This window comes from Hyla sarda, unplaced genomic scaffold (assembly GCF_029499605.1).
Source record: "Hyla sarda isolate aHylSar1 unplaced genomic scaffold, aHylSar1.hap1 scaffold_1282, whole genome shotgun sequence".
Taxonomy (NCBI): Eukaryota; Metazoa; Chordata; class Amphibia; order Anura; family Hylidae; genus Hyla; species Hyla sarda.
The window spans coordinates 24,503-31,598 of NW_026607905.1; the positions used below are offsets into that span (position 1 = coordinate 24,503).

The 7,096-nt window shown below is 41.8% G+C and overlaps 1 non-coding gene across 1 annotated transcript; it reads right to left on the reverse strand.

The window, feature by feature from the left end:
- Positions 1-6,905: 6,905 nt before the first annotated feature.
- On the reverse strand, positions 6,906-7,096 carry LOC130304544 (U2 spliceosomal RNA). The gene has a single exon (XR_008854298.1). It is a non-coding gene; the product is annotated as a U2 spliceosomal RNA (small nuclear RNA).

Sequence of the window (7,096 nt, forward strand, 5' to 3'; positions counted from 1 at the left end):
CAGGTTTGGACATTAAAACATCAAAATCCAACTCCATACTTCGTCACTTAGACTTTCTGAAGTAAAGTCCAACTCATCATTAGGTCTTTCTTTTTATTTTCAATTTTAAACAAACATAAATACCATCACCAATTACAAACTTACAAGATATCTCCATTTCAAAAACTTCCATATCCCCTCAGCATCCTTATCCCCCAAATTCTTCCTATCACACAAATAAACAACATATAACCTATCTAGAATCATCTTAATACAACCCTCCACCGACATGTTTTTTCTTTTGAATACACATAAATTCCTAACATCCCAAAGTACTTCTTTAATAATGGCAAGCAACACAAAAAAAAACCCTTTCCTTATCTCTCCCTACCATACTAAGTCCAAACATAACCACATCATACGACATATACCTTATACCAGTCAATTCTTTAAACAGCAATCTCATCCCTTTCCACACACCTTGCGCCATTTCACAATTCCAAAATACATGCATCACACTCTCAATCCCATCACACTCATCTCTTGGACACCTCTCATACCTTCCAATCCCTCTATTTCTTTGAAATTCTCTTACCGGTAACGCACCATGCAAACTCTGCCATACTATCTCACGTTGTCTATTTGTTACTCCAACAGTCATTATACTCTTCCACACTCTCCCCACATCTACAGCTCTCACCATATTAATTGAACATTCAACTTCCTCTTTTTTAATGTACCCAATCATACTCTTTTTACTCACAAACACTTCTGGACCCACACCAATCAACCTATAATTCTCCAAAAATTTCACCACATATACATACCAACTAGGACACACAAAAGCATAAGGCACTCTCAAATCTCTTTCCAACCAACCCAATTTACATAACACACTGCCACCCAAATATCTCACCATACATGCACAACTCTTTTCACCTCCCATCATTCTTTTCAAAGCAAAAACAATATTCACACCCAGATACACATCAACATTCGGAAAGTCCATTCCTCCATTTTTACCATCTTTCATTACAATCTCTCTCTTAACTCTTTCCATCTTTGTACCCCACAAAAACACAAATAACATTCTTTTCACCTTTCGCAAAACCATATAACTTGGCGGAAACACAACAGCAACATATAACAGTATTGGCAAAATCACACTCTTCACTATCATAACCTTACCAACCATTGACAACTCTCTCAATCTCCAAAAATTCAATTTCTTTTGCACTCTCTTCCCCACATCCTCCCAACTATTTCTACCATCCAACCGTTCATCCATCTTCACCCCCAACACCTGAATAGGCCCTTCCACCCCTTCCATACCAACATCCTCACTCTGAGTCACACCACCAAAACATTTATATTCACTCTTTCCCCAATTGACCTTAAAACCAGACGCACCACAAAACAGACTTACCAATAACTTGGATCTTCTTACAGCTGCAACAGATTCACTTACCACACATACATCATCCATATAAGCCAACACTTTAACCTCTTTACCACGACCCCCCGGAACTCTCACACCTCTCACACATTTATCCTTACGCAATAATTCTAATAATGGTTCCATAGCACAAATAAAAGCAATAGGTGACAAGGGACATCCCTGTCTCACCCCTGAACATACTTTAATCTCCTCAGTCATCCATCCATTAATCAGAATCTTACTATACACTTCCTTATACAACATTCTCACAATATTCACAAAATCACCTGGAAACCCCATTTTAACTAGCACCTTAAACAAAAACCCATGCGACAAACGGTCAAAAGCTTTTTCAAAATCAATTGACAACACACGAACCACCTGCTTTCTACACATACCATCCCACAATATATCTCTCAACAAACACAAATTCTCACTAATTCTTCTTCCTGGCACACCACACACTTGCTCCTCCCCAATCACTTGCTCTATCACGTCCCTCATTCTATTTGTAATCAGCTTTGCAAATATTTTATAATCCACATTCAACAAAGTTATCGGCCTCCAATTCCTTACATCATTCACATCCCCTTTCTTATAAATCAAAACCACTATCCCACTCTTCATACTTTCCACCAATCTTCCATTAGCCCACATATACTTAAAGATACTCTCCATATCATCCTTCAGTACATCCCACAATTTCACATAAAACTCAGCCGGCAACCCATCCTCTCCAGGAGTCTTATTTTTAGCCATACTATCAACCGTCCTTTTAATTTCTTCCATTCCAATCTCTCTCATTAAACTCTCATACTCATTACAATCTACCTTCTTATCAATCACTTCCAGCACTTCCTCAGCCAAACCCCTATCACACTGTTTGACTGCATATAAGTCCTCATAAAACTCTTTCACCACATTCAGTACAGCTTTGCCTCTCACCAAACCACCATCCTTATCATACACACTCACTAAATCATCCTTTCTCCCAATCACTTTCTTAAAAAAATATCTTGAACACTTTTCATCCTTCTCCAATTTGTCCACTTTTGCTCGGTACATTAACTCTTTTCCTCTTTCATTCAACCAATCCTTTATATCTCTTTTCACAGCATCAATCTTACCATCCACTCTCCATCCCTTCTTTTTCAACTTAATGAGAAACCCCAACCTTTTATTCAGCCATTCATACTTCTTTCTTTCCCTAGCTTTCCTTTTATAACCTTCCCTCTTGAAAAAAACCTTAGTTCTTTCTTTAACCCACTCCCACCAACACAATAAATCCAAAAATTCTTTTTTCTTCTCACACCATAACTTATACTTCTTAATATACCTATCATATACCTCCTTTTCATCCAACAGTTTCACATTAAGCTTCCAGTAACCCCTCCCACTTATGCAAATCTCATCCAACACCAAACCACAACTCACACGCTCATGATCAGAATAAATCACTCTCTCTTGCTTATACCACATACATCCTATCATTTTGGACACAAAACACATATCTAATCTTGACTCACTCCTTCCACTCTCAGCATGATATGTTGCTAACACAGGATTCACACCACACACTTCAACCACATCTCTTAACTTGAAATCACTCACCATACTCTTAAGCATATTTCCAGAAACATCCGCATCCCTCCCAATCTCACAGTTGAAATCACCTACTAACAACACTGGTTCCTTCCCAGACAAAAACCCCTTAATTATTTCAAACAAACCCACCCTCTCCTCCTTATTCACAGGTGCATAAACATTAATTAACTTAAACTTAAACCCATGTAACCCAACCTCCACCAACACACACCTTCCTTCCCTTAACACCATTTGACTACAAACTTTAAACTTATTATTCCTAAACAAAACCCCAACTCCATCATTTCTATTTACATTAGAGCAAGACCACACTGCTGGTCCATATCTCCACTCCTCCTTTTTTGGAGGAAAATCCAATCCACATTCCTGTAGACAAATTATGTCATTATTAGTTCCTGCCAATTCCTCCAGAATGGCCGCTCTTCTATTCTTATTTTTAAAGACTCTAACATTTGACAAACTAACCGAAAAAGACATATCAAATCAAATAACAACCCATAGGAAGAAAAAACCTAGAAGAGAGTTAATGAACTTTACGGCTCAGTGTCGAGGGAGAAGTTTCTTCTCCAATGCATTTATCCATTTCACCCTCAGATATTGCGGCAAAACGATTACTCGTCTCCACCACCGTCTGCTCCATCTTTTCACCACTGGCACCTCTCGCCGCCTTCCGTGGGGGACGAAAAAGATCTTCCTCTCTCTCTTTAGCACTTTCCTCTTCTGAATTCGACCATTCAACTTTTTGAGTGCCAGACACCTGAGGACTAGGCACCTCTTCAATTCTCACCTCCTCCTCCATCTCCTCTTCAATCTCCTCCTGCACCTTCTCTTCCACCACCGTTGCTTTCTCAATAATGCTAGCAATCACACTCTTTTCTGCCATGTCTGCCTTTGCCTTTTCCCTTTTTTTAATTGCCAAATCTTTTCTGGCCTCTTTCTCCTTCTCCCTCTTAGCCACCTCCGGACAATTTCTATACACATGTCCAACAAGGCCACAAAGATCACAAGTTCTGGGCTGTGGACAAGCTCCCGCCTCATGCCCTGGCATTTTACAATTTCGGCACTTCTTATTACCTGGACAAGCCTCTTTAACATGTCCAAACAGCAAACAATCACGGCAAAACAATGGCTGGCCATAATAATAGACATAACCCCGGTTTCCAGCGATTGAAAAATTGGCCGGTGGGTGTTTCACTCCACCAATGCTCCCAGGATCCAGCTTCAGTTTTACAAAGAACTTCCATGTGCCATTAAACACACCCAAACTACTAGTTTGCTTCACTCCCCCTTGGACACTTTCACAGTAGATACTTAGAAAGTTTTTAATCATATCCGGGTCTAAGAACGGATTGTACATATGTACAAACAGAGTCTTCACTCCCATCTCAAACAGAGGAAAAAACTTTACATTTTCCAAGACAGGGTTATTGGCATTTCTTTTCAAACATTCATAGAAGTTCTGGCAATCAGCTTCATAGATGAAGGACACATCATATATTCCTTGCTTCCTATTCTCTTGCACACAGAACAAACTATCCATGCCAAAACCGCCCAATTTCTCCACAAGTTCATGTCCAATGTACTCAATCCGATTCTTACCCCGGTCAGAAGTTTCCACCACAAAACGTACAGTCTTCTCAATCGCAGGGAGGTATTCCTTTCCAGCCATTGTTCTTCTCTTGTCTGTCGATTCCACAGTAAGATCACCACTCCGGATTCCTGCTCAGCAGAACACCCGCACCCCTGACCCAGACCAAGTTTACACTTGATCTTAGCCAAAAGGCCGAGAAGCGATAACCGTGAAAGGGGCGGGCCCAACAAGGTCCCCTTCATGGGCACTATCACTGCTTGCTGTCAGGGAGGCTGCCAGACAATTTTCCATGCACACTCTGGGCTGGGGGGCAGTCAACCACCAGTACACACAGCAGAACCTAAACCCATACCATTATTGCTAAGCAGCAAGACAGGGGCCCATTGCACTCCCACGGGGCCTTTTTAAATGCAATCCATAACCCGGATTTGCCAGGAACCCTTCTTACTCCTCCTACTTGCATGTGACACTGGGCTTAGGATCTGCATAGGAAACACACACACAAGCACACACCTACCTTTGTTGCCTGCAGATGCCTCCTTGGCTGTCCCCAAACGGTATCAAACCAACACCCACGGGAAGCTGTAAGCATAGAGGACATGCCTGCACCCCATTGGACTTACCTGTGTGGGTTAAATCCGGGTTATTTGACAACCTATGGCGGTGATGGTTCTGCTCAGGCAGAGCAGTGCTGATGCTCCTCATAAAGCTGTCGCTGCTGTGAAGGTTCTAGGTGACATCACAAATCCCTATGGTTACATACACAACAAAGCTGGGTTGTTGTTGTTTACACTCTGCAAGGCCTGTGGAAGTGAGTGACATCATAGCACTGTAGTTCTGAGGGTTCTAGATGGATGCAACAATCTCCTGTTGCTTCTATGAAGGCCATAATAGACGACATCACCAAACAGCTCCATAGTCACATACACAGCAAAGGAGAGATGTTGTTTACACCTAGTGATGTCAGTGGTATTGAGTGACATCACAGCACAGTGCTAAGGCTCCTGGGCCTGGACACAGCAGTGGCTGCAATATCTCAACGGAGAATACGTTTATATATATATGTGTGTGTGTGCGCGTATATATATATATATATATATATATATATATATATATATATATATATATTTCTCCGCCGAAATCACTTTTAAACCCATTTCCACCTTTTTTTCCCTTCTCTTCCTCTTACTTTTTTTTCACGTTTTTTTACGTTTTTCTCCTTTTCGCCTCTTTTCTGGGCGTATTATTCTTCTTTTTCTTCTTTTTTTTCGTCTAATGCATACCCCATCAGTGCAGCAATGCTTATTCAATACCGCCAGCAGATGGAGACACTGGGGGATAATTTTCTAAGGATTTATACTGATTTTTCCTGTCTGAATTTGTCGCACAGAAAGTTGCAGGCCAAATATGTGTGACATTTCTGCGACTTTAGCTTCTAGAGCCTTTTTACAACATTATACATAGGTGCTGAATACATAAAAAGCGACTGTTCAGCGACAGACAAGTCGCATCGGCTGAAAGTAGGCCAGAATGTCAGTCCATGTTGGAGCAGGTTTAGATACAGTCTAAAGCATAGATCTCAAAGTCTGTGCACAGAATTTAGCAAGGGCCTCGCACCTTCTGATGCATCAGGTAGGTGCACAATAGCATAGCCTAACCCTCTGTACTTTGGTCTATATTGATGCGGGACATAGACAGCCAGCTGATGACCAATCCATTAGTGCAATGGATGGCTGGAAGCATTTGTCTTTGCCTTTGCAATACCACAGAAGCAATGCATGGTCAATGTACAGCAATGACACACCTGTGTGAACAGCCAGGAGACCCCCCCCCCCCCCATGTTATGTTACATAGTTACATAGTTAGTACGGTCGAAAAAAGACATATGTCCATCAAGTTCAACCAGGGAATTAAGGGGTAGGGGTGTGGCGCGATATTGGGGAAGGGATGAGATTTTATATTTCTTCATAAGCATTAATCTTATTTTGTCAATTAGGAACATTCAGCACCCACCCGCTATCAAGGCAGCTGCCTATCATGTCATGCCCTACCTGCACAGGTGTGCTGGCTACTCAAATGATCCGATTAAGGAGGCCATTTAGTCAGCAGCAGCAGAAGTCCTGTGCCTGGACGCTCCAACAGCGGCCAGACACAAGCAGAAGCAGAAGCAGCAGCAGCACCACCTTTTGTTTTTTGGCTGCAGCAGCAGCAAGGCCCACAGGGCTGGCTAGCTGGCTAGCCAGCAAGCAGGTAGCAATGAAAGTAGGAATCTTTCTTTTTAACCCTGTAAGGGGGTGGTGCACTGTACCCGAAGATACTGCCATATCGGGTCAATGCATAGGGCGACGGAAGCAAGCTTCGAAATCGGCCCCCGTTCTCAAAAATCCATTTAATATATGGTCCCCAGATAGGGGACGTATCAGATATTAAACTGATAAGAACAGATACTACACTTGATCTTAGCCAAAAGGCCGAGAAGCGAT